General features: G+C 44.0%; 2 non-coding genes across 2 annotated transcripts; both read right to left on the bottom strand.

Annotated features, from left to right (window-relative positions):
* Positions 1 to 6,538: 6,538 nt before the first annotated feature.
* On the bottom strand, positions 6,539 to 6,620 carry trnas-aga (transfer RNA serine (anticodon AGA)). The gene has a single exon. It is a non-coding gene; the product is annotated as a tRNA-Ser (tRNA).
* An 8,498-nt stretch (positions 6,621 to 15,118) lies between these two features.
* On the bottom strand, positions 15,119 to 15,200 carry trnas-uga (transfer RNA serine (anticodon UGA)). The gene has a single exon. It is a non-coding gene; the product is annotated as a tRNA-Ser (tRNA).
* Between the last annotated feature and the right edge of the window lie 12,681 nt (positions 15,201 to 27,881).

Below are 27,881 nucleotides of genomic sequence, written 5' to 3'. Positions count from 1 at the left end.
TTTGGAGCAGAAAGATGTGAAGTTCGGATGCTTCTGGAGTTCTTGTTGAAAAGTTCGGTGACGCTAAGAAGATGGTTTGCAGACTTTTCGTCCCTTTCTGGGTGACATTCTCAGCGCTGCAGAGGTTCCTGTGAAGCGCTGCTCTCATGTTTTGGTACTAATTCATTTGGTTTCATTCCCGCTGCTTCCGTTTGTTGGGATTGCAGATTGGGTCCAACGGATGGAATCCGTGGATGAGTGCCCTGCTTCCATGAATTGTCTGGCTGTCTTCTGCTTGCCCTGTCCTATTATTGTTGTGCTATTCTAGTGAATGTGTGGCCCCTGCCGTTTGTACGTATTGCTACGAAGGACTGCTGGACTGACGCCCACACAAATTCTTTGCCAAGAACCAATATCCACCCACCTTCATTCGCAAATGCATGGCACACAAAGTTCGCAAAGTGGATTTGCTATGAGGTAATTTTTAAATCATGCTTCCCTGTGTTAAAAACAAATTCTGCAAAACGATATCCAGATTCCTCCGAACACTTGGACATATGACAGCACAGAAACCGAGGGCCTCACTCAGACAGCAACTCACGAGAAAAGAAGGCCCAATACCCCATCATGTGCAGTTCAAACGTGGTTGACGAGATTCCACGCATGGACTGCACGAAACACGACATAGGAGAAAGAGGCTGACAACTAGAGAGCTGCATTCATAATTTCATCTGGACTGTAAAAACGCCTTGGACAGCAGTTCCTTGCAGTTATGCACAGAATATTTAATGTCTCTGATTCCAGGGCTTGGAATTCGGATGATATGACAGTCTGCAGCACTGGTTACTTCCTTGTGTGAGGTAACTCCTGATGGAACACATGTCACTCTCTATTGCTCATTGAGAAATACATCCAAAATAGGAGCTTAGAGCAGCATGTCTGTTGTCCTTCTGGTGCTGTCCCTGACATGCCATCTGGCACTGCACTTATTCTGTGTTTCCGGAGGGTTCGGCACATGGTTCCACGATCGTTGTATAGGCAGAAATCTGCATTTTCGCTTCAATAACGGGTGTATGAAGCGTTGGTGCACCATTCTCTATTCCATTTTTCTCTTCTTATGCACAACTGCAATAGAGTAAACGATCAATTGATATTGAAAGATGATATACAGAGGCGTGTGAAATACCGAAGTTTTAATGACATTTATGCAATGGTTAGAGAATTACCTTGATTCAGGAAATAAGGATGTAAAGTCTGTTTGGCTGGAGTTGAGGAACAATGAGGAATGGACTCACAAGCATGTGTAGTTTACAAGCCCACTCGCAGTAACCACAAATCAAAATAAATCGTACAAGGGGAAAAATGCGTGTGAGTGACAAAAATGGCAGTAGTCATGCGTGATCTTCAGTTCCCATCTAAAACTCTCGGTTCTATTATAAAAACGTTTGGAGAACCAAAATCAAAAAAAATCCCACATGTCCCATAAAACATCACGAGGGATATCTTGGTAATTGATTACTCTACTGGTGACTTAATTTTCCTATTTTCTTGGAAACCATCTCTTTAATTGTGAGCATCAGAAAAGGCTTTGTTTTGCCAGCAAGAAATAAATATGTGATGAACCTTTGTCCGTTTCATGTATAAGAACACTGAGACTCCTCTGCACCGCACTTCTTTTGCTTTTCTATCGATTTTAACACTAGTGTGTCTTTTGATTCTTCCCAACAAAGTATATGACCTCGCATTCCCTACATGAAACTGCATCTGCCAAGAATACTCCAATTGTTGGAGGGAATCCTGAGGAAGAGAATGTATATGTATTTGGAAAGGCAAGGACTGATTCGGGATTGTTAACATGGCTTTGTGCGTGGGAAATCATGTCTCACAAACTTGATTGAGTTTTTTGAAGAAGTAACAAAGAAGATTGATGAGGGCAGAGCAGTAAATGTGATCCATACGGTCTTCAGTAAGGCGTTCAATAATGTTCCCCATGGGAGACTGATTGGCAAGGTTAGATCTCATTTAACAGCAGTGGACCTAACACCAACCCTTGTGTTACGGCGCCAGGACCTGAACACCAAGAAGAACATGTTCCATCAACTACAACACTGTTTTCTATTGGTAAGCCAATTACTGATCAAAGCTGGAATCTCTCCCATAATTCCATTCCTCCGCATTTTGTATAATAGCCTATTGTGGGGAAACTTATCGAACACCTTGCTGAAACCCATATTCACCACATCAACCGGGATACTGTCATCTACCTGTTTGGTCACTTTGTCAAAAAAGTCAACGAGATTCGTTAGGCAAGGCCTAACATTCACAAAACTGTGCTGACTGTCCCTGATCAGATTATTCTTTTCGAGATGGTCATAAATCCTATCTATAATAAGCTTTTCCAACACCTTACCAACAACTGCAGTGAATTCACTGGTCTGTAATTACCAGGGTTGTCTCTACGAAACTTTTTGCACAAGAGAACAACATATGCTATGCTCCATTCCACGGGCTCTATTCCTGTAGACAACGATGATTGGACGATCAATTCCAAAGGCTCATCAATCTCTTCCCTTGCTTCCCAGAAGGTTCCTAGGACAGATCCCATCCGGCCCAGGGGACTTGTCTGTTTTCACAATCTTCAGTATTTCTATTACCTAATCCTTGTGAACCTCAATCTCTACTACACTAGACGCAAGTATCTCTGTATCTTCCTCGCCAACATTTTCATTTTCTATAGCGAACACTTTCGAAAAATATTAATTTAGTGCTTCCCCTATCTCCTCTGACTCCACACAAAATTTCCCACTATTATCCTTGATTGTCCCAAATTTAACTCTCGTCATTCTTGGAGATAATGCTTTAAATACAGAACATTTCTGATGAAGAACTCGAGTTTCCCAAGTCTAATCAAATTACCGGTCTGGTTTGCGAGGTAAGCTTTCTGAACTTCGAGTAGAAATTGTTCCAGCTGGAAAGCATTCATAACGTACGTCAGCAGGACACGAACCTACGTGGGGAAACCCCAAAGGACTTCTATTTATTCAGCTTAACCACGCGGCCATGACTACAGACAAAGCCGCAACGTTGAGCAGTGACCAAATCAGCCGATATCTCATTGAAAGCTGCCGCTGACTTGATGAGTTAAATGCTTCCATCTCCTTTCATACCTTTGCTGTCATTTGTAAGGTGCGACACACCAATGTAAAAGAAGAAAAGCACAAACTTTGGAAAAGATATTTGCAGCCAAACTGAGTCAAAATTATTTATTGAGTTGTCTTTCCTGATGGTTACAATGAAAGAGATAGTTCCCAATAAAAGACAGAGATTAAGTCGCTTGTAGATATACTTCAATGTGATACGATTCACTTTCAGCCCCTAATTACCCCAGAGATGGAGGGGGTGAGTTACTTTTCTTCACTCTTCAACTCCACAGCATGGAGGTAAGACATGAAACCGCTAGAGATGGAGTTCTTGAATTGGGAACCAGCGACACTGAAGGAACTCGGCAAAAGTGAGGACTGCAGATGCTGGAAACCTGAATTTAGATCAGAAAATGCTGGAAAAGCACAGCAGCATCCGAGGAGCAGGAAAGTCGATGTTTCTGTTGCCAGTCTTTCTGCATTCTGCAAACAATTTTCGTTTTTGGCTCAGATTTCCAGCAACTGCAGCTATTTGTATTATGTTAACATTCATAATGTTTTGGACAAAACCAATGACCTGTTAGCATCGGAAAATCGGCAGAAGTACTGGTACACCGATATGTTAGCTGAACAATACAACCATTCCATGGGCGGGAATACGATCCGGGCCACGGTGCTGAGACTATCGAATCCTCACAAGTAAATAACAAGACTAGGCGATAGATACTATCGTATTTGGTGAAAATAAAACACCCTTTACGAACATTTTCGTTGCAGATTATTTTCAACTTATCTTCGTAGATTTACAAAGTGGGAAAAGGCCATTCCGCCTGTGTGCATTGCGGCTAATCAGAGAGCCATCCATTTCAGTCGCAGTTTCGAACTTTGGCCCAAAGTCTCGTGTGTTCTAATGTTCCCAGGGCAAATGTCAATGACTTTATCCTGTGTTCTTAAATGGCACAATAATGGGGCAGACGTATGACACTTGCACAACGACTTGTAACTCTTTTGAGGAACTCATGTTCATTTTCACCCACAAAGGGAGACACACAGAAAGATCCGCCCAAACCGACAGAGGTCTCCGTTGTGGTGAGCTGGAGTTTGAAATGGACAATAGGACAAATGCAAGTTCCAAATGTGGAAGCACAGAAGCGAAGTCCTGGCAGGACTTCACAGAGGAGCGTCAACGTGGGGCACGATTAAAGTCAGACATTCCCCTTCGAGCCAGAAAGGACTCCAACCTACAATCTTCTGATCCGAAGTCAGACGCGTTAGCCATTATGCCACTGGCCCATAGACACGCTCAGAGCTGGCAGAATGTCGATATGTAATTCCGTGGACTTTCACGGAATCAGAATTAAAAAGGTGAACAAGCAGCGAAGATAATCACCAACACTGCTTCACTTCGAAGTTTCCAATTTGTGAAGCAGTGCCTTTCACTGGCAAAGGAGAAACATTTGTCCTCAGCTGCCTGCTTCAGGGTCGCCTCCTTCTCTGCTGGAAGTTTCCATCGTTTTATTCGCAGTCCCGACGCGATTTCATGATTTTCTCCAGTGAAAACGTGTCATGGTGTCGTCTAAGCAAGACCCTGCCGAAACTCAGCGAGAGACATCTGGTCATTTCGAGCTCAGGATGTGGAATTAGACGAGCTGCGTGACACCTTTTATTGGCGCCGCCACTTCACTGCAAATTAGCGGCTCAAAACGAGCCGTTGTTAGCATCAGCTTGATTTTTACCTTCCTGTAGTGCATTTGCTGAACAACATCAGATAGATCCCATCCGGCCCAGCTGACTTATTTATTTTCACACTCTGCAGTATTTCTAATATCTCTTCCATGTGAACCTCAATCTCTTCTAGTCTAGATGCAAGTATCTCTGTATCTTCCTCGCCAACATTTTCATTATCTATAGCGAACTCTGTCGAAAAATATTTATTTAGTGTTTCCTCTATCTCCACTGACTCCACACACGACTTCCCACTATTATCCTTGATTGTCCCAAATTTAACTCTCGTCATTCTTTTAGTGCTGACATACCTATGGAAAGCCTTAGGGTTAACCCTGATCCTATCTGCCAACAACTTCTCATGTCTCCTCCTGGCTCTTCTCAGCTCTCTTTTGAGGTCTTTCCTGATATCGTTGGAACCCTCGAGCGCTCGAACTGAGTTTTCACGTTTTGTCCTAACATAAGACTTCTTGTTCTTCTTGACCAGGGTTTCCACTTCCTTAGTAAAGCACGGCTCACGCGTTCTATATCTTCCTCCCTGCCTGACAGGTACATACTTATCTAGGACACACAGGAGCTTTTCCTTGAATAAGCTCCACATTTTTAATGTGCTCACCCCCTACAGTTTCCTACCCCACTCTACGATTCCTAAATCTTACCTCATTGCATCGTGATTTCCCTTCCACCAGCTGAAACTCTTGTTCCGTGTAGTACACCTATCCCTTTCCATCACGAAAGTAAACCTGAGAGAATTGTGATCGCTGTCTCCACAGTGCTCACCTACTTCCAAATCTAAAACCTGGCCAGGCTCGTTACCCAGTACTAAATCGAAAGTGGCTTCTTCCCTTCAAGGCATGTCTACATACTGTGTCAGGAAGCCCTCCCGCACACACTGGACAAAAACTGACCCATCTATAGTACTCGTACTGTAGTGATCTCAGTCAATATTTGGATATTGTCTTGAGTGTTCCAGAGTTTTTCATTGTCCCACAGTCCAGATGAAGTTTGTATTCCTCGAGTACGGGAGCGAGAATTCTTTCAATGTCTCAGATCAGTTCCTGTGCCGAGAACATCAGAGTCAATGTCCCTTCCTCTACTCGGACTGACAATTTACACTTCTTCAATCTCCTATGATTCCATTTCCCAAAGGGTTTCTCAAGATTTGCAAAGCTGGAGCCTAAATTATATGGTTTGCTTCCTAAACATTTTTCCAACTGCCAACTGACAATATTTTCACAGTATCTCTTCACGATCCTCTGGCTTGCACCATGTCCAGGGATGAGAAGTCCCGTTTGGTGGAGAGAGTTCCTAGGCTGGTGAGTTTCACTTTGGAACAAAGATGGTTAAGTGGCAATTTCCTGCGGTCGTTTGTAATGATGGGAGAGGGAGCGGTGGGGAATGAGCACTCTGACGAGCAGGAGGAAGTGTTGCCAATGACCAGAGTCAGAGAACAGAGGACAAGGGATGAAAGGAATCTAATGAAAAGCAGCACTTCTGCTCAGGGCGTTCAATAACAACTGCAGAAACCCGATGTGTCGAGCAGTGTATCTGGAAAGAGAAACAGAGATAATGTTTTAAATGTGGAGCATGTCTGATGAAGAACTCGAGTTTCTCAAGTCTAATCAAATTACAGGCCTGGTTTGCAAAACAGGCTGGCTGTACTTTGAATTGTTCCAGCAGGAAAGCATTCATAACGTAGTCAGCAGGATTCGAACCTACGTGGGGAAACCCCAATGGATTTCTAATCCATCGCCTTAACCACTCGGCCATGACTACAGACATGATAGCGCCCTGAGCATTGATCAAATCAGCCGTGATCTCATTGAAAGCTGCCGCTGACTTGAGTTAAATGTTTCCATTTCCATTCATACCTTTGCTGTCATTTGTAAGGTGCGATACACCAATGTAAAAGAAGAAAAGCACAAAGTTAGGAAAAGATATTTGCTGCAAAATTGATTCAAAATTATTTATTGAAAGGAAAGTCACACTTGGCAATTTGCTAGATCTCTTTGCGAACATGACCAGCGGAGGTAATCAAGGGAGCTATTGATCTGAGTATTCTTGGACATGAAACAAACAATGATTAGTGACATATTCATTTCTTTTTTTAGCGATCGAAATGGTCTTTCCTGATGGTTACAATGAAAGAGATGGTTCCCAATAAAAGACAGAGATTAAGTCACTTGTAGATGTACTTCAATGTGATACGATTCACTTTCAGCCCCTAATTACCCCAGAGATGGAGGGGGTGAGTTACTTTTCTTCACTCTTCAACTCCACAGCATGGAGGCACAGACATGAAACCGCTAGAGATGGAGTTCTTGAATTGGGAACCAGCGACACTGAAGGAACTAGGCAAAAGTGGCACTGCAGATGCTGGAAACCTGATTTGAGATCAGAAAATTCCTTCATTACTGTCCTGGTGAGGGAGAAAGGTGATTGGCTCTCTCGATCAGATGGGGGCACCGACGCATTGATGGCCTAATTTAATCACGGATATAATTGGAAATGTTCACTTTTAATAGTTCGTTGTTGTGTTTTGTTTTATGATACTTGAGCATTTCTGGGACTTGGCAATACACTTAATCTCCAGTAGGTTTGGAATTGCCTCGCTGTTATTTGTGCGAGCAGTTCATGTCAGAGACGACTCACAGTGCCTCACAGACAGCACTTAAGCTTCGGTGTGTCTGATCATGGTACTGCCTTTTCAGTTTTGATTCTGTTCCACGATAAGAGCTGTCAGTTTTTGGATTCGCTGGAGAGCAAAGTGGGTAATGCGATATGTGAGGTATTTGTCTTCAGCCAAACTCTTTGATGGCGAACTTGGGAAAGTGTCAAGAAGAATGGTCATTGTCAGCAAATATCCGGAAAACCTTCATCTCTGGATCGGTTGGGCTCATCCACCCTCCAAACAAAATAGCCAAACTCGCTGGCTGAGTAACAAACAACATGCGTTTTTTTTGCAATTGGTGTATTCAAACCGTTGCCGGTGGCTGGAGCATCTCAGACTTGTCCAGAATGGAAACAAATCCCGCGATCCAACTTGCCCTTGCTGAATAGATAACCGAAATTAATCCATACTTTTCTGCCAATATTTGTATCTTATCTCTCCGAGGTCTTCCTGTCTATAAACCCATTCAGATGCCTTTGAAATGATGTGAGTGCACCAGACTCTGCCACTAAATGTGGCAATTCATTCCACACACACAAAAGTTCTGTGTGAAAAACATGTATCCCTCACATCCCTTTTAATTTTTTCCTCTCTCACATTAAACGTTTGCTATGTAGATTTGAACTCGTGTGCCTTGTGAAGAAGTGCTCCCTGACTATTCACTCTGTCTGTCTTCCTCATGATTTTATACGCTTCTGTGAGGCCATATCTAAGCACTGAAGCTCCTGGGAATCTGACGAAGCCTATTCAGTTTAGTTCTCATGTCCAAGCACGGCAAACCTTGCAAATCCTTGCAAAGGTTTTCTAAACTTACACTTGCAAGGAGTGTGTCCAGCTGCAGCACTTGTTTGACCGCGTGGCCACTCTGGAGCTGCGGGTGGAGTCACTGTAGATTATCAGCAATTCTGGAGAGTTAGGTTGCCTCCCAGGTGCTCAGGCCAGGGATGTCGCCCATCAGCTGAAGAGCATTCGAAAAGGGGATCGTGAACAGCCAGTTGTCTTGGTGCATACAGGCACCAACGAAAAGAAAACGAGATGAGGACCTGCAGGGAGAATTCAGGGAGCTAGGAGAGAAATTAAAGAGGAGGACCTCAAAGGTAGTAATCTCGGAATTACTGCCGGTGCCATGTGACTGCCAGCGTAGAAATGAATAAAAAAAACGGCACGGTGAACACGTGAGTTGAGGAATGGTGCTGCAGGTCGGGTTTCAGATTTGTTGGATTTTGAGACAAGTTCTGGGGAATGTGGGACTATAAGAAAATTGACAATCGATATCTGAACTAGACGGGAACGTATGTCCATTCGGGAGTTTTTGCGACTGCTGTTGGGTAGGTTTCATGCTAATGTGGCAGGGGGCTGGGAACCACAAGATTAAACAAGTCGGCAGTGAGTTGGAAACTGGAAACGCTAAGAATCTGGAAGATAGCATTAATAATGGGAAGATTAGGCAGAGAGCATATGAATGCCAAAGAACTGGTGGCCTGAAATGCATCTACTTTAATGCATGGAGTATAGACAGATGAACTTAGGGCTTAGGTTGGTGCCTGGGAATATGACGTTATTGCGATTCTCGGGGAATGTGTCTGTGTGTCTCTTTCTATGGTAGACACGACGTGGGTAATAACACAGTGTGACCACGTCAAACTTCAAATTCATTGTTGAGTCATCTAAGATCAAAGCAAGAACTTCACTGCCATTTGCACTGGAAACATCAGAACACATAAGGTTATGGACCAAAGCTGGAAACTGGGAATAGAATCGATGAATGTCTTTAAACCAGACTGCACCATGGGCCAAATTGAATTTTCGATTCTGCAAAACTTGAAGACGAGTAGAAACCAATCTGTAGTGGAACTGATCAGAAATGAAATGGAAAATCCATTTCATTGAGAATAAGTGCAAGAGTATCTGTCTTCATTCCGTGTAATCTCGTAAATAGCATTTGGAACTCTAACCGCTATCGTGTTGGTTCTATTCTCGGACAGGGAATGTATGTTTTATTGTGCAAATATATCGTGGTACCAGTATTTCTTACCACTGGTCCGAACCTGGTAATGCTTGGTTTTGTGCCAGGTTATCAAAAATCAAAAAGATGCAGGTTTTGGAAATATGAACTAAAAACGAGAATTGATAGAGAAACCCGCTACACCTGGCAACATCTGTGGAGAGAAACAGGCTTTGTTTCTTAAGATGGACAGGAAACAGGTTAGTTATAGACTTATAGATTATACTGTTGGGAAAATGATAATCTTACCTGTCGAATCAGGATATTTATCAAAATCACTCGAGCTTGCAAACATCGAATTTACAATCTTAAAAGGACTTAATCATCTATCATGCTGCTTTCATTTTCCTGAGCTGGTGGAAGGCTATGTTTTAATGGCTACATTTCCTTTTAGTTTCCGTTAGTTAGCAGTCACGCCGAATGGAGAATTGTTTCTTTCAGTGTCTGCCTCAATATGTGTCTTTGTTTTTTCTATATTTGTCTCTGTATCCGCCTGGGCCTTTTTCACATTCTCCGACTCTGTGGCTGTCCATATCCCTCATTTCCCATTTCTGCTCTTGAAAAGCCTGACATTCAGAGACAGTTTGAGATTCGAACTGCTGAGAGGCTTTCTGACGCCTGGCTGGAGTCGGTCGAAGTAGTGTCACATTCTCTGGATAATGCGTCTGTCACTTCGACCTGAGGCAAGGAGACATTTCTTCCTCAAAATCTAAGGACCCTTTCGAAGTTAAAGTTGATTTCCTTATCCATCAGTAAAAGAAAGTAATTACATGATAGCTGAAGAAGAACAACGATGCATTTACTGCTGGTGTTCAACGAATGAATGGTGACAGCAGAGAATGAGGGTGATCATCTCGTGGTGTCAGTGCCATTACCACAACATTCCCCGGGAATGCTGCAGTGTCTCCTGCCTCACCACTTAATTTCCACAAAACTGGGAATGAAGGAATGAGAATAAGAGGATGAGAAGCAGAAGTGCCTGTGGAACTGTGGGAAGAATCTCCATGTTAAAATAGTAGTTAAAAAGAGCAACCTACACGACTGGATTTAAACCAGGACAATGAAGCTGTAACGCAAAATCAGAATGCACAGCAATTCAAACAGGACACTAAGTTTCTCGATCAGCAACACAATACTTGAGAGAAATAACGAGCTTTCAATACAATGAGCAGGCACCAGTGTGATGGGAGCTGCTTTCACCAGCTAAGCCATGGCGCCACGTTAAAAGCCAGATTTCTCGTCCATATGTGCAATGCCTGAACCACTTGATCACAGGAATTCGAAAACGCATTTTCTGTATTAATGTTGCTCAGTATGAATGGCAATCAAACTCTGCTTAGGCAAAAACAGACGTTTCAATGCTGAGCATGCCCCACTAAAAAGGCACAGAAAAAGACAGTATCCTCTTGCATTGGCATCTAACAGATATTTTCGTCTGTTTAAACTGACAGAATAAAGTGGATGTGCTCATCTCCTCTCGCGTCCCATTAACCACGTTAATACACACGCAGGGATTTTCAAACCAAGATGAACAGGCTCATTGTTGTGAATTGACAGCAGTGGTGTGTGAGTCATTGCGAACAAAAGCAATAAATGCTGAACCAATAGCACTGACACTGAGCCTTGCACCATCAGCTCCACACTCACATCTTGTGTTATGTCTCCTAGGCATCAGTGCATTTGACTTTAATTATTCTACCCTGCACCTCTCCTCAAGTTATTCCCGACCGCTTGCAGTGTCGAATTACAACATGCATTTCTGGGACACAGTTGTCTTTCAATGAGATATGATTCACTGCCCATTCCTAATTATCGCAAAGATGTAGGGGACAAGTTACTTTTGTTAACTCCTCAAATCCTTAATATGAAGGTACAGACAAGAAACTGCTAGAGATGGAGTTCCTGGATTGCGGAAAGCAGACCGACCCCAAACTGCTAACGTAACTCACCCAGGGAAGAGCAGATGGATCCCACTCTGTCAATGTAACTCCACCAGGGGACAGAAGTCTGACATCACATCATCAATGAAACTCAACGAGGAAATTATGGCCTGACAGCACTCTGTTAATGTAACTCACCCAGGGAAGATTAGACTGACGCCACTCTGTCAATGTTAGTCATCCAGGGAAGAACAGAATGACCCAACACTTTATATGTAACTCACCCAGCAAATGGAAGTCTGACACCACTCAGTCAGTAACATTTCCCAAGAAAGAGCAGACTGATGCCAGTCTGTCAACGTAACTCACTCAGAGAAGAGCAGGCTGTACCCGTTCTGTCTCTGTCACTCATCCAGGAAAGAGCAGGCTGATCTGATTCTATCAATGAAACACAAGCAGGGAGACGAGTCTGACCCCACTCTGTCAAAGTAACTCACTCAGAGAAGAGAAGACTTATTCCATTCTGTCTATGTGAATCATCCAGCGAAGACAATAATGAAACCATACTTGCTGTTAAACTCAGACAGAGAAGAGCAGACTGTCATGATTCTGAGAAAGTAACACGCCCGCGGAGGAGCAGACTGACACCACTCTCTTAACGTAGCTAACCCAGGGAAGAACAGACTGAGTGCACTCTGTGGTATTACTCACTCAGAAAGGAGCAGACTGACCCCATTCTGTTAATATGACTCTCCCAGGGAAGAACAGATGAAGCCCAATCTGTCAATGTGACTCAACCAGGGAAGAGCACTCTGACCTCACGCGATCACTTTAACACAACTAGGAAATTGCAGACTGACGCCACTCTGTGATTGCAACTCACCCAGGGAAGAGCAGACTGATCCCACACTGTCCAAATAACTCACTCCGTGAAAAGCAGTCTGACGCCACTCTGTCAATGTAACTCACTGAGGGAAGAGCAAACTGACGCCACTCAGTCAGTGTTACTCACCGAGGGAAGGGCAGACTGACCACACACTCTCAGTGTAACTCAGCAGACTGATCCCACACGGTCAATATAAGTCATTCACTGAAGAGCAGTCTGACCCCACTCTATAAATGTAATTCACTCAGGGAAGAGCAGACTGATCCCATTCTGCTTATGGCACTCACCCAATGAATAACACTAACCCCACTCTACCAATGTAACTCGCCAGAGAAGAGCAGACGGAAGCCAGACTGTCAACATAAATTATCGAGGGAAGAGAATACTGACCCCACTCTTTCTGTTTCGCTCAGGCAGGGAAGAGCAGACTGTCACCACTCTGTGAAAGAAATTCGCCCAGGGAAGGGCAGACTGACCCTACTGTATCTGCGTGACTGACACAGGTAAGAGCAACTAATCCAACTCTGTCAATGTCTCTCCCTCAGGGAAGAATACCCTGAACCCTCTCTGTCCATGTAGCGCACCCAGGAAACAGCAGACTAACCCCACTCTGTCTATTTAAGTTCACAAAAATCCTCTGAAGTACATCCCATCCAGACACTTTCTACATCACTGTCTCTGTAACCGTGTGCGTTCAATGGCGAATTCAAATAACCTGCAAATGTTTAGAATGTGGCAGCAAACCAGAGCTACCACACAGAAATTGGGCGAATGTGCAAACTTCCATCAGGCAGTCATCTAAGCCTGGAATGGAAACCACACCCGACAGCAGTCGTGATTATAAAATGGCAGAACAGAAATCCAGCAAAAAGAATTGCGTCCCTATGTGTTGCAACGATTCTGAGTATTAATTAAGCCCCCCTCACTGTAGTTAATTTCCATTTTCATCACTGTCAACCTTCTTCAAAGCAAAGCACGCACTTGCTTTTTTCAGACTTCTGATATTCCGCATTCATCCCGGTTTTTACCTAATCATATTTCTGACTTTACAAACTACGTCATAACAGGTTGACACCTGCAGAATGAGCTTTGTTCCGTTCTCCACTGATGTTGAGAGTATTAACACAACATATTCGAGTAGGACTTGATGCGCTTGCGGGTGGTGTATTCGCGACATTATGGCTTTTCTTTTCGTTTTCGGTCTACTATTTCGAGTTCATTGCGCAGACTTCTGAAGAAGACTTTTTGGAGTCGAAATGGTAACTGTGTTTTCTCTCGGAAGACAGACGTAGCTTTATTTCTGTTCTCTTATAAATTGATCTTCTTCTGATCTTTGCAAGTGAAATAGGGTGCATTGCTATTGCTCGGTTTTAGTTTCAAAATCAAGAGAAACATGAAGGAAACAATATCAAAGAACACAAAGTACTGAGTTGTTAAGATAATTTTTGCAGCAATGAAGGTCAAATTAAGATAACGGTTCAAGAACATTTAGTCTGGAAGTGGTATGTGACTTTAGTTCCAAATACATGTTTCTGTTCTTCCAGTACATCATTTTGACTCCCAGAAAACATTGATTGTTTTCTGTATTCACTTTGTTTCGCGATATCTGTCTTCTGGTCGACCAGGGACAACTTGAATTTGCGTCTGCATTGAATAAGATTTCGCTCTTTCTTTCGAGAAGCAAACCTGTGCATTATGTACCACTTATCATGCTGATGGCTAAGAAGTTCAAAATGAATTACGGTTTATGGATCGTGAGCAAGAATGAAGTGATCCACTTGCGAACAGATGTCACCACGCCCTATTCCTACATCGGGCCTGAACGGTCCATTGGCAGAGTCTGCAGAAAGGAAATGTCTAAGGAAACTAGTCCTTTGTTCAGTTTGATTTGATACCAATGGAAGTGCTGTTTTGGGGCAGAAATGTGTCAACATCTCTGACGTTAGAGTCAAAATTTAAGTCACATCTACTCCATGGAGTGTCTTCTCAGATCGGAACATGCTGAAATGAAAACATCTAGCTCTGAGACCAAAGGTTTTTACATTAAACTGGGAGTATGTTTAATTAAGCAATTCAGATAGCCAAGATGAATAATTGGCATTTGGTTCTTCATGCTGAGCTCTCCACACCAACTGCTCCAACGAAGGCCGTGGATAAGATCCCCATCGATTATTTTGGTCAATTTTAGCCTCAACAACAACCTATTGTTCTGAACAATGCTACACCACAAGCAGAGGGCTAAGTCTGATTTTCATCGTTAATTTTCAAATTCAGTTGTTCATGCACAGTTTCTTATGAATGTGGACAGCAGAAGACCGTTAGCATTCCATTTCTAATATTTCCAGAAAATTCTACTCCGATGATATCGCCTTGCCTTATCACACCTCAAGCCAGGAACCTGGATCAGTCGAGTTCCTTTCCACACATGGAGTTGCTTTTTCTAATTCATTGACTGCTGATATAACAGATTATTGGCCTTGAGAGTCAGTTGTAAATTAGGTTGAACTTTCTCAGCTTGACTTTCAACTGATCCTAAAAAATACTCATCACCTGCAGGTAAATGCATTGCATTGCTTCTTGTTTTGCTTAATTCCACCCCCCCCCCCCCCCCCCGAACATCCAAATTTCACGTTAGTTCGACAAATGTTTTGAACCTGATTCGTGTTGGAAGTTGGTGGCTTTTTGTGTCTCAACATATAATTTGTTCAATTAGACGTCTTGAAATTACTTCGGTTTCTTCACAGTTGAAAATTTACTTTCGATTGAATGCAAAGCTCAAGCTCCACGAAATCCAAATTCTGCTAAGAAATTAATGACTTTTATAGGTTTCAGCGCTGTGAACAGGATTCGAACCTGCGCAGGGAGACCCCAATGGATTTCAAATCCAATGCCTTAACCTCTCGGCCATCACAGCTGCAGGTAAATAGCCAATTTTCATAGTAAAAGAACTTAATTCATGAAATATGTACTTTGTTTGAAGAACAAATTGTCAAGACCCAAAGATTTCGCCAAATCCTTTGCAGAGACCCAGACGAACGTTATCTTAGCAGATTGACAGGCTTTCACTGCAAACTAGATCCTGACACAGCTGAAGTTGCGGGAATGATTCTTCATCGAATTATAGAGTCAAGGATGTACACCACACGTAGAGAGGATCATTGTCTCACGATGTCCGATCGATTTTGACTCAATTGCTCATCATCTGGTGCCAAAGTTGTGTTTTAATATTCATCGAAATATGGTATTAGAAATGTTGATGCTAAGTCCACAAACACTAGCTACATTTGTAAAAATAAAATCGGAATTAGAAAGAATGCACAACCAATTTACAGGAATTGATCCAGCAACTAATCCGTAAGTTCTGACATCAGGTCATGAACTTGTGACCACAAGAGAGGAAGATTGACCGAAGATTTGGAACTTGAAATCGTCTTGACGGAATTATTTGCAAAGTTTTTGCAGTTGTTCTATAGTTATCAAGTCTTTGAACAATACAACACGGAAAATGGCCCTTCTTTCCAACTTGACCATTGAGGACAGTTATCCTAAATTAGTAGGTCCCATTTGCCAACTTTTGGCCCACATCCCTCTGAACCTTGTTACTCATATATCCATCCAGATGCCATAAAATGTTACAGTTGTACTAGTCTCCAACAATTTCTCTGGCTGCTCTTTCTGGACACGACTGAAAAAGTTGCCCCTGACGTCCCTTTTAAATCCTTAGCCACTAATTTTAAACCGATGTTTTCTAAGTTTTGACTTCCTCACCAGCAGAAAAACACCTTGACGAGTCAACCTATCCATGTCCCTCATGATTTGATAAATAGCAACGATTTGACTTTATCATACTTGTCAGGAGGGAAATGTGTGGAGATTATTTTTCGAAGATTTGAAGAAGAAAGTCTGATGTACAGATTTTAGGAATTGCATCTTGGAGAAGTTTTTAATAAGTCATTGAAGTCTAGCAGCAGTTGTAGAAGTCTGTTGTGAAAGCTGCAGAAGGATTTCAGGGCACGAGAACGAAGCATTATTTCCAATGTATTGTGGCTCAGTTCGACCGCACTTGGACTACAGTATGAGGAATTATAATCCTCAATTTAGGAAAGATACTAATGCCACATGAGGAATACCACGAATGGTGATTAGTCTTCATGTCATGGATGAACGTTAGTCCTCTGAATTGAAATTAGGCAAATCCGGTCTTTTTTTAACAGTTTCAACACAAGAGAGGTAATCTCATTGAGAGTTGCAAAATATTTGAAGAGATAGACAGGGTGGTGCAATTAAGTTTTGTTCCCTCATCGGTGAATCTAGAAGCAGGAGAGGACAATTTTAAAATGAAGCGTTGTGATTTATGACCAGGATGAGAACTATTGATTTTCGTCTTAGCCTTGAGAAGTCTCGCTATTCAGCACTACAGTGAGCCTTGGATATTTGGTCTTTGAATGCACCACTATCAGCCTGACCCGCCGACACTTACTGCATCACTATAGACCTGACCCCTCACAATTACCGCCTTAATTTCAGCGTGAACCCCTCAAACTTATTGCATCACTATCCATCTGGCGCCCTCACATTTACTGCGCCACTTTCAGTTCGAGACCCTCATTTTGACTGCGTTACTATCAGCCTGACTGCCAAACACTTACTTTGTCACTATCAGTCGCGTCCTTACACTTCCTATGTTACTATTATCCTGACTCCTTACACTTACTGTGTCACTATCATCCTGAGTGGCTCACACTTACTGCATCACTAGCACACCAACACTCTCACCTTTACTGCATCACTATCGGCCTGACACCTCGCACGTACAGCATCACTATTAGCCTGACGCGCTCACAAGTTTTGCGTCACTACTACCCTGACCCCCTCAGAATTGCTGTGTCGCTATTAGCCTGAGCCCCTCACTATCACGCTGATCAAGCTCACAATTACAGCATCACTATCAACCTGACCCCCTCACACTTTCTCTGTCATTATCACCCTGACCCTCTCATACATAATGCGTCACTGTCACACTGAGACACTCACATTTTCTGCGTCGTTATCAGCCGGACCCGTCAGCACACAGCGTCACTGTCAACCTGGCCCCTCACACTTGCATGCCTCAATATCAGCGTGAACCCCTCACACTTACTGCATCACTGTCCATCTGCCATCCTCACACTTACTGCACTATTTTCACTTTGACATCCTCAATTTTACTGCGTCACTATCAGCCTGACAGCCACACACATATTGTGTCACTATCAGTGACGTCCTCGCACTTCCTATGTTAATATCACCCTCACTCCTAAAAACTACTGCGTCACTATCAGCCTGACTCCATCACACTTTTTGTGTCAGTATCAGACTGACGCCTCACGCTTACCATGTTACTAAAACTCTGCCCCATCACACTGATTGCGTCACTATCAGCCTGACCCCTCAGACGTACTGTGTCAATATCATCCTGACCCACTCACACTTTTTGTATCAGTTTCAGTCTGACGCCTTGCACTTACTATATAACTAAAACTCTCCCCCTCACACTGACTGTGTCACTCTCAGCCTGACCCCTTCATACTTACTGTGTCAATATCAGTCTGACCCCTCTGACTTACTGCGTCACTCTCACTCTGATCCTCTCTCATTTACTGTGTCACTCTCACCCTGACATCCTCACATATACTGCGTCACTCTCACTCTGACCCACTCACACAGTCTTTGCCATTTTCACCTTGCTGGCCTTATTTTTATTGTGTCCCCATCAGCCTCACCGCCACACACTTATTGCGTCACTTTCAGTCACGCCCTCACACTTCCCATGTTACTATCACCCTGAATCCTTACACTTATTGGATCATTATCAGGCTGATCCCTCACACTTACTGTGTCACTATCAGCCTGACTCCATCACATTTATTGTGTTAGTATCAGACTGACGCCTCACACTTATCTTGTCAGTAAAACACTGCCCTGTCACATTGACTGTGTCACTATCAGCCTGACGCCCTCACACTTATTGCTTCACTATCGCAATGCCTCTCTCTCACTTACGACGTCGTTTACACCCTGACACCCCACACTTGCTGTGGCACTATCACACTGAGGGCCGTACACTTATTATCACTGTCATCCTGACCCCTTACACTTACTGCGTCACTATCACACTGGTATCTCACACCCACTGTGTCACTATCATCCTGAGCCACTTACACCTATTGCGTCACTAACACGTTGACCCCAACACACTAACTGCATCAATATCAGCCTGACCATTTCACACATTCTGCACCACTACCAGGCTGACTCCCTCACATGCGCTGTGTCACTATCAGGCTTACCCACTCATGCTTACTGCGTCACTATCACCCTGACTCCCCACTCTTACTGCGTCAAGAGCATTGTGCCCCCATACACTTACAGCGTCACACTTACTGCGTCAAGATCAGCCTGATCCCCTCAAACTTAATGCGTCACTATCAGCTTCAACACTCACATTTACGGCGTCACATCTAGCACTACCCCTGCACACTTACTACATCCCTAACCGCCTTACCCCCTCACATGTACTTCATCACTATCAGCCTGAGACACTCACACTTACAGCTTTACTACAACCTGGCCCTGTGAGTGCATCTACATCACTGTCACCCTGACCCCTTGCCCATAGTGCGTCACTAAAAGCCTGGCCCCTCAAATGTTCTGCGTCACTATCACACTGACATCTCACACTCACTGCGTCACTATCACCCTGACCCCTCACAATTACTGCATCACTCCAACCTGACCCCCTGAAAGCATCTGCATCACTGTGAACCTGAACCCATCACACTTGCCATGTCACCATCACAATGACACATTCACACAGTCTGTTTCACTGTCATCCTGACACCTCACACTCACTGGATCACTACCATCCTCCCCCTCATACTGACCTGTCACTACCATCCAGAGCTGCTCACACTTATTGCGTTCCTATCACTCTGCTCCCAACACACTTACTGTTTCACGATCAGCCTGACACTCGCACACTTCCCACATCACTATCAGCCTGACACCTCACAATTTCACCGTGTCTATCAGTCTGACTACTCACATTTCCTGCATCACTATCACCTTGTCACTTAACACTTACTGGCCAGTATTAGCCTGACGCCCTCAACATACTGCATCAATATCAGCCTGAACTCTCACACTTACTCTGTCACCATCACGCTGACCCCCTCACACTCACTGCGTCACTATCACCCTGTCCCCTCTCACTTCCTGCATTAGGATCACTCTGACTCACTGACACTTACTGCATCACTATCAGCCTGATCCCTCACACATACTGTGACACTATCAGCCTGACCCCACCACACTTACTGCTTCAATATCACAGTGACCCCTCACACTTACCGCATCAGTAACAGCCTGACACCTCACACTTACTGCGTCACTATTCCCCTAACACCTCACTTTTATTGGCCACTATCAGCCTGACGCTCTCAACTTACTGTGTCACTACCAGCCTGCACGCACACACTTACTCTCTCACTATCACCCTGACTGTCTCACACTCACTGCGTCAGTCTCTGCTTGACCACATCACACTTACTACGTCACTATCACCCTGTCCCCTCCCACTTTATGCGTCAGGATCAGCCTGACACAGTAACACTTACTGCATCACGAGCAGCCTGATCTCCTTCCAATTACTGCGTCACTATCAGCCTGACCACTCACTCTTACTGCGTCACTGTCACACTGACCCCTCACACGAAGTGCTTCACTATTGGTCTTATCCCTCAGACCTACTGAATCACTATCACTCTGACCCCCCTCACAGCGTAACTATCGGCCTGATCCACTCACACAGTCTGTGTCACTACCACGCTGACACCTCACCCTCATTGTGTCACTATCATCATCACTCCATCACATTAATTGAGTCACTGTCAGCCTGATCCCCTGTAATGGAAAATTATCATTTTTTTGTGAAATCTGTGAAAGCATGGTTGAAACAAAGAAGTATGGACCTAACTTTGCAAAAAGACAGAAAAAATATAAAGTTCAACCTAATTTACATCTGACTCTCAAGGCCAATAATCGATTATATCAGCAGTCAATAAATTAGAAAAAACAACTCCATGTGTGGAAAGGAACTCGACTGATCCAGGTCCCTGGCTTGAGGTGTGATAAGGCAAGGCGATATATAGTATAAAGGGAATATGTGAAAACCGTCAGGCGTCCATTTTATGAGGCGTCTTGCAAATGTGTCGGGTCCATTCTGGAAATTTCAAAAATAAACTTTTTCTTTGCTCTAGGTAGCATTTGCGTCGAGTCGATTGAAATTCAACGCAGTAAACCCGGGGGCTCGTTAGGGACCCTGCGACTGGGTAAGATATTGAAGATTCCCAGAAGGTGTACGCGCCACTGCCTTGAAGGTCTTTCACTTCATCTCGAGCGCTGAATTGGCCCTTTTGAGTGAGAGGACCTGGGGATAAGTGGATCGCCCCAGAGTCGCGTTCCGAATCGAATTGTGTCAGGGTAAGAGTTGTGGCTAAAGTAATCTGACATAGAGACTCGTTCGAAGAGAATAGACGAACCAGGAAGAAGGAACAGTGAACTCTCACGCGGTATTCGAGTAAAACTCAAGGGAAAGGATTGCCGTCTCTAGAGAGTTTAAGAGACAGCAAGATTAACGGTGGTTTGAGACTTGGAGCCACCATGGGCAGCGTTGGAGACGCCAAAGCTGTACAGGTTACATGGGTTCTTGGTTTGTGAAAACCAAGGCAATGAGGCGGTTGCACCCAATGAGAGGGGACCTCCGGAGGTAAAAGCAAGTTATAGTGGCAAAGAGAAGATTATGGTATCGTGAGAGAGAGAGAGATAGACAGATAGACAGACAGAGAGACAGACAGAGAGCGATGAACACTTTTCCAATATCCATGATAATCGGCTCCAGCAAGAGCGAACAAAAAGAGGGTCGACAGACAACTCGGAATGGTCAAGAAAAAGTACAATATATGCTAAATAATTATGGCCCAGTTTCTGTAAAGCAGTTAAAAATTTAAATCAAGGAATGTGTTTTTGTGGAGGAAGGAAGTTTTAGTAATATTCAGTTGCAAATGCTGAGGTCACCGTTGGAGGAGAGAGAGAAGGAGAAACGGTAGGGTAAAATAGAACCTGTGAATTGGAGTGCTTATCACATGTTGAAGGCTGAGCCTGATTTCAGGGAAAGAAAATCTCGAAATAAAGATAGATCAAGTACACATACAAACACCAGCGCACATGCACACACACACACAGAAAACAACCTAATGAAGCTGGACAGTGTGTTAAGACTGGATCAGATCCTGACCTTAATGGGTGCCCTCGAAGAGCTGCAGCCCCCCTACGAGATCCACTTCACGAAGATTCCAAGTCAACTTCGCCGCCTCAGGGTCTGCTGAATCACCAATACCATATCGTACCCACAATCAATTGAAGCAAGAATCCCTAAAGAAGTCGAGACAATGTCCCAGTACCTTAAGCACCTCACGAAAGTCGATAACGTCTATTGTGGACTGATACCATCCAAGGACATAACGACGGCAGAGATCACATCGTATGAGGCACACCTGAGGAGCAGCTTCATCAATGGAATGAAGTACGGAACAACAAAATAGGTAATAATATACGTGTATTATCTGGGACACGGGAAAGTTGAATTAGATAGAACAATACGTGATACATGCTGAAAAACTACTGGCTCAAGAGAACCATAACCGGAAATTAAAGATGGAACAGCAATCACATGAACCTCACCTTATTATGATGCAAATGGTCGTTCAGCCATTGGAAGGACGACATGCAGGAAAAGAGAGAGGCACAGGTGGAGTTCACAAAAGAGGAAGGGATCATGGAAGTGCGCTTGCAGAGATAGATCTGGCTGGTGCTTTGTTTGCGGAGCAATGGACCACTGGTCAAGACAGTGCCCGCACAGACAGCCTCAATCGGTCCTGGAGGCTGGACAGCATGGTGACTGACAGGGGACGACTGAGGTTGAGGTGGGCAGGCCACAAGGTACAGGTTAACCTCTTTCCTTTATACTTGGCAACGAAGAATCCCTAATGCTAATCACTTCTACTAACCTAACGGGCACTGAGATGTATCCCAACTCTATATTGAACATTGAGATTGCGAAGTGTGAACAACATGTTCAATATAACAATGATGCGTATATGTCGATGCCTACCTATATGTTATATGTGGAAGGTACACCAGTTACCTTTTTGGTAGATACATGGCCAGCATATTCACTCCTCAAATCAAGACAGTTCAGAGAGTTGACGCCAATAAAGATGAGTGGAATGTTCCTGAACTAAATGGAGGCATCAGGCATCGTGATATGGGAGAGTTTTACCTCACCCATATTGTGTGAAATCAGTAATGTGTATCCATTCTGATTCTCAATTTTGTTAGCTGAATTCTGTCCTTTACATTTAATGGCTTAGGATCTCATAGTGAGACTGGGGTTGTATTTGCTCAGTACTCCGACGGGCTTGCAGGTAATTCTAAGGGAAGATTCACAAGTGTAAACTGTAAAATACAACCCACCACCCCTGGTGTATGTTTATGAGTGGCTATTAAGCCAGAGAGCAATGAGTTCAGTGAGCAATTCACTCGCCCTGGAAGCAGGTAACCATGTTAATCTTATTAACACCGATTTGTTTTGCGGGAATATGCTGCACTGCACAGCACACATACACCACGATAGCCCTGAGGAACCATAAGAGAAGTATTGGTTCAGGAGATTGGTTAAACCAGGTCAGTTGTTATTGTGCGAATTTTATTGAAGGGATGGCAGATGTGCAGTCAGTGTGAACTTAAGTAAAGTGCCTGCGACGGCAAGTAAACTGTATACTTTTTATGTGGAAGGCTATGCTCCTCGCGTGTCACTGGCGAAGGTGTCCAGTGACTGGTGGCAGGACTTGGGGCCATGGGGACTAAAGGCATAAAGAACGAAATGTTGGGTTTTCTGGGACGATGTGGGTATGTGGTTCAATGCAGATGTGCGGACATATAGGAAGAAATTAATTTGTCTAACTCAGGCAATAGAACAGTCGAGGTAACCCCCTCTAGCCCTGAACAGCCTAGAAGGCTGGCCTGGTGTTTCCTTAAGATAAACTTCTCAGACCCAAGATTAATAACGGTCCCTACTGAATTATGGGTAAAAGGCATACATGATGTGGGGCATATACGAGGTTGTGAACCAATCCGAGTAACCACGAAGCCGGAGTATCGTCCTTGCACAGCGCAATGCCCGTTAAAACCCGAGGCCATGGACGTAGTTACTCCAGTCTTTCAGTCCTTCCCAAAGGCTAGAGAGATAATCCCCTGTGTAAAATCACCGGTGAGAACTCCCATTTTTCTGATCATAAAGGCAAAAATTCCAAGTGAACGGGAGGAATGCAGATTTGTTCAAGACCTGCAGGCAGTTAATAACATCATTGTCCCGCGCGTATCAAATGTTCCCAAACCCTATACTGTATTAGCTCAATTTCCACCGGACAGTAAATGGTTCCCTGCTGTGGATTTAGCAAATACATTCTTTCGTGTAATGGTGCATCCAGATAGTCAATTCTGGTTCACTTTTTCATTCAAAGGGAAATCTTATGAGTTCACACGACTTTGTCAATGTTACTGTGAGTCACCCACCATATATAATGAGGCTCTATGCAGGAATCTGGAGACTTTTGTTTTAACCCCTGGGTCTGCACTTCTACAATCTGTAGACGATTACCTAATAGTAGCACCGACAGAGGAACAATTTGAGAAGGATTCCCTTGCGTTGCACGAGGGAAGGGCACAAAGCCAGTCTCGCAAAGCTTCAATTTATGCAACAACAGGTGAAGTTCTTCAATCTCTTAACATCTGAACAAGGGAAGACTATTGGTCAGGACAGAGTGCAAGTGATTCAGCAAATTCCAAGGCCTCACATGAGGAAACAATTGCTATCCATTTTGGGCATACGCTCCTACTGAAGAACGTTTATCCCACATTACACAAATCTTGAGGCGCCCCGAAGTGACATGGCCCATGGAAAAGGGTAGCAGAAACAAGGTCCGTTGCAATGGATCACAGTGGCCGAGTTGAATTGAAAAAGACGTTTCAAAGTACACCTACACTGGGGATTCCGAATCCAAACAAGCCTTCAGTCAAATGGTAGATGAAAAACATGGCTGCATGACATCTGTGTTGTTGCAGGATCATGGGGGAAAATTCAGGCTGGCAACTTATTTTTCGGCTAAGCTTGACCTCGTAGCGGCAGGATTGCGTAAATGCCTGCGAGCTGGGCTTGTTATATAATCGGCTATGGCGACTTAACCAAACTGATCGCACATGCAGTATCCTTACTGCTTTCCGAGCAAAAGACAGCACATACGTCGGCAGCACGTATACATTCAGATACAATACTGTGTTCTTGGAGAAGCCTAACATTGTAATAAAACGATGTAACGTCCTGAATGCTGCTAGTCCTCTCACTAGAGAAGGAGACGGAGACCCACATGATTGTATCGCTGTAATTAATGAAATGTGCTGCCTCGACAAGACTTGCAGAATTCACCACTTCATAATCTAAATATTGCGTTTTTTTTCGTGGATGAGTAAGCATTCAGGAGCAAGGAGATAGGCCAGAATTGTATTGGGTATGCTGTTGTAACCACCCATGAGGTATTCAAAGCGGGATCACTCCCTTCTCAACTGTCAGCGCAAGCAGCGGAGCTGGTTGCATTGACTGAGGCATGTAAATTGGCTAAGGGAAAGACTGCGAATATTTAGCCAATAGCAGATACGCATTCGGAGTTGCACGTGATGTTGGAACCCTGTGGAAATACAGGGACTTCTTGACCTTCACCGGAAAGCCCATCACACACCGTGATCAGATTTCTGACCTCTTGGAAGTTCTCCTATTGCCTAAATCAATCGCTGTGTGTAAATATGATGCCCACACGCAAAATAACGATTCCGTTTCTCAAGGAAATGCAAGGGCAGACTCAGCGGCAAGGACAGCAGCCCAGCAGCCGGTAAATGATCAGTTTGACATGGGAATGACAGAAATCCTTACCCCAACAGCAGACGTAGGGGAGTCATAGTCAAAGTCCAGGCTTGAAGACACGTTTGAGCGGAAAAAATCAGAGTGCAGTTTGAGGTAAGGGGTATGGTGTGGCCCCAATGTTAAACCTGTTCTACCACGATCATTGTTTCCATTCTATGCCGAACTGACACAAAGTAAGGAACATGTGTCAAAAGAGGGGAGATATGACAGCATTTCAGCACAGTGGTACACTGAGGGATTTACTCATTACTTCCAGAAATATTGCGAAAGATGTGTTATCTGCAACAATAATGTGGGGAGGGGGAATACAGATGAGTCATGTAGCACTTCCGAAACCCCAAAAACAATTTGACCATTTACAACTGGATTTTACCGAACTAACACCCTGCGAAGGAAAAAGGTATTGTCTGGTAATAGGTGATATGTTTTACAAATGGGTGCAAGCGTTCCCCATGGCCAAAGAAAATGCCAGTGCCATAACCAAAGCTTTCCTAACTGAAATAATTCCGAGATGGAGCATCCCTGAGAGGCTTAGTAGTCCCAAGGTTTGTGAAGGTTTATAGCTCCGGTTGAGGTTTAGGGTGTAGGTTTGCTCGCTGAGCTGTAGGTTTGATATCCAGACGTTTCATTACCTGGCTAGGTAACATCATCAGTGGCGATCTCCAAGTGAAGTGAAGTGAAAATGTTGTCTCCTGCTTTCTATTTATATGTTTGGTATGGATGGGGTTCCTGGGGTTTGTGGTGATATCATTTCCTATTCGTTTTCTGAGGGGTTGCCAGATGGTAAATCGATCTATGTGTTTGTTTATGGCGTTGTGATTGGAGTGCGAGGCCTCTCGGAATTCTCTGGTGTGTCTGCATATACAGCAAACCGACAAACACTGAACAAATACTTAACTACACCAGCAACCATCCCAACACGCAAAAAGGAAGCTGTATCAGAACACTATTCCAATGAACCACCACACATTTCAGCACAGACGAACTTCGGAAAACAGAGGAGAACCGCCTATAAAACGTATTCAAGAAGAACGGATACTTAAAAAATACAGTCCACAGATTCCTCAGGAACAAACCACAAGTAGACCTAACACAGCCAGAAACCCTATCGACCTTTTCATACATCAATGAAGCCTCAGAAGTGGCAGCCAGACAATTAAGACCCCTCGGAATCCCACCAACAGTCTCAAACAAAACTAACAAATTTAAAAGACCCAGTACAACTCATGGACAAAACCAACGTTATATACAAAATTCCATGAAAGGACTGCCACAAACAATACGTAGGACGAACAGGAAGAAAGTTAGCCCCCAGGATACAGAACACCAGCTAGCCACAAAAAGGCACGACCCTCTCTCCCTCGTAGCCCTTCACACGGATGAAATTTAAACACCATTTCGACTGGGACAACACATCTATCCTGGGACAGGCTAAGCAAAGACATGCCAGAGAATTCCTTGAGGCCTAGCACTCCAACCGCAACGCCATAAAAAAGGCATATATCTAGATAGCATCTATCAACCCCTCAGAAAACGAACAGGAAATGGCATCACCACAAACCCCAGCAACCCCATCCTGGTCAAACATATATCTGGAAAGCAGGAGACAACAGCTTCTCTTCACTTGGCGTTCATCACTGATGATGTGACCTACAACATAGAGCATAGAAAAATACAGCGCAGTACAGGCCCTTTGGCCCTCGATGTTGCGCCGATCCAAGCCCACTTAAACTACACTAGCCCACTAACCTCCATATGCCAGGTAATGAAACGTCTAGATATCAAACCTACAGCTCAGCGAGCAAACCTACACTCTAGGCTTAGTAGTGACAGTGGGACACCATTTGTCCATAATGCCCTACAGCAGATTAGTAAGCATTTGGGAATAAACATGGGATAACACTGTGCCTACCACCAAACGAGAGGTAGGGCAGCGGAAAGAGAAAATTCTACCTTAAAAATATATTGAGAAAATGCTGCGAGGATCTAGGGATGACATGGACAAAGGCACTTCCAATTGTGCTAATGTGTATGAGATCTAGGAGGAGAGGGAGAGCTAACCCTAGTCCGTTTGAAATTTTGTTTGGTAGGCGGCCAAACACAGGAATTGTCCCGAGACGTAAGGGAAGCAAGATAACAGGCCACTGTGAGGATGAGATGTTGTGTTACTGCATGAAACTCTCGACACTTCTGTCCCAAATACAGAATCAACTGAAGACAGCACTACCCCAATCAGCAGAAGGGAAGATGTACGATCTATAACCTGGAGCCTGAATGGTGGTGAAAGACTTCAGGAGGGAAAACAGGAAGGCGAAGAGGTGGCTGGGACCGTTTCAAGTACGCCTTACAGCACAGATAGCTGTTAAGGTCGCCGGAACAGCCACGTGGATACACGCCAGCCATTACAAACTTGCAGCTGGGACTGAAGAGACATCGCACAACGCCAAAACCAATTTAGAGCAAGTGTTTATTAGAAGACTTAAGCAAATGTGGGGCTGCCCCAGTTCACACTGTTGGCAA

This window comes from Chiloscyllium punctatum, unplaced genomic scaffold (assembly GCF_047496795.1).
Source record: "Chiloscyllium punctatum isolate Juve2018m unplaced genomic scaffold, sChiPun1.3 scaffold_191, whole genome shotgun sequence".
Lineage (NCBI taxonomy): Eukaryota > Metazoa > Chordata > Chondrichthyes > Orectolobiformes > Hemiscylliidae > Chiloscyllium > Chiloscyllium punctatum.
The sequence above is the reverse complement of the archived record's forward strand: the minus strand, read 5'-3'. Positions and strand labels throughout refer to the sequence as shown.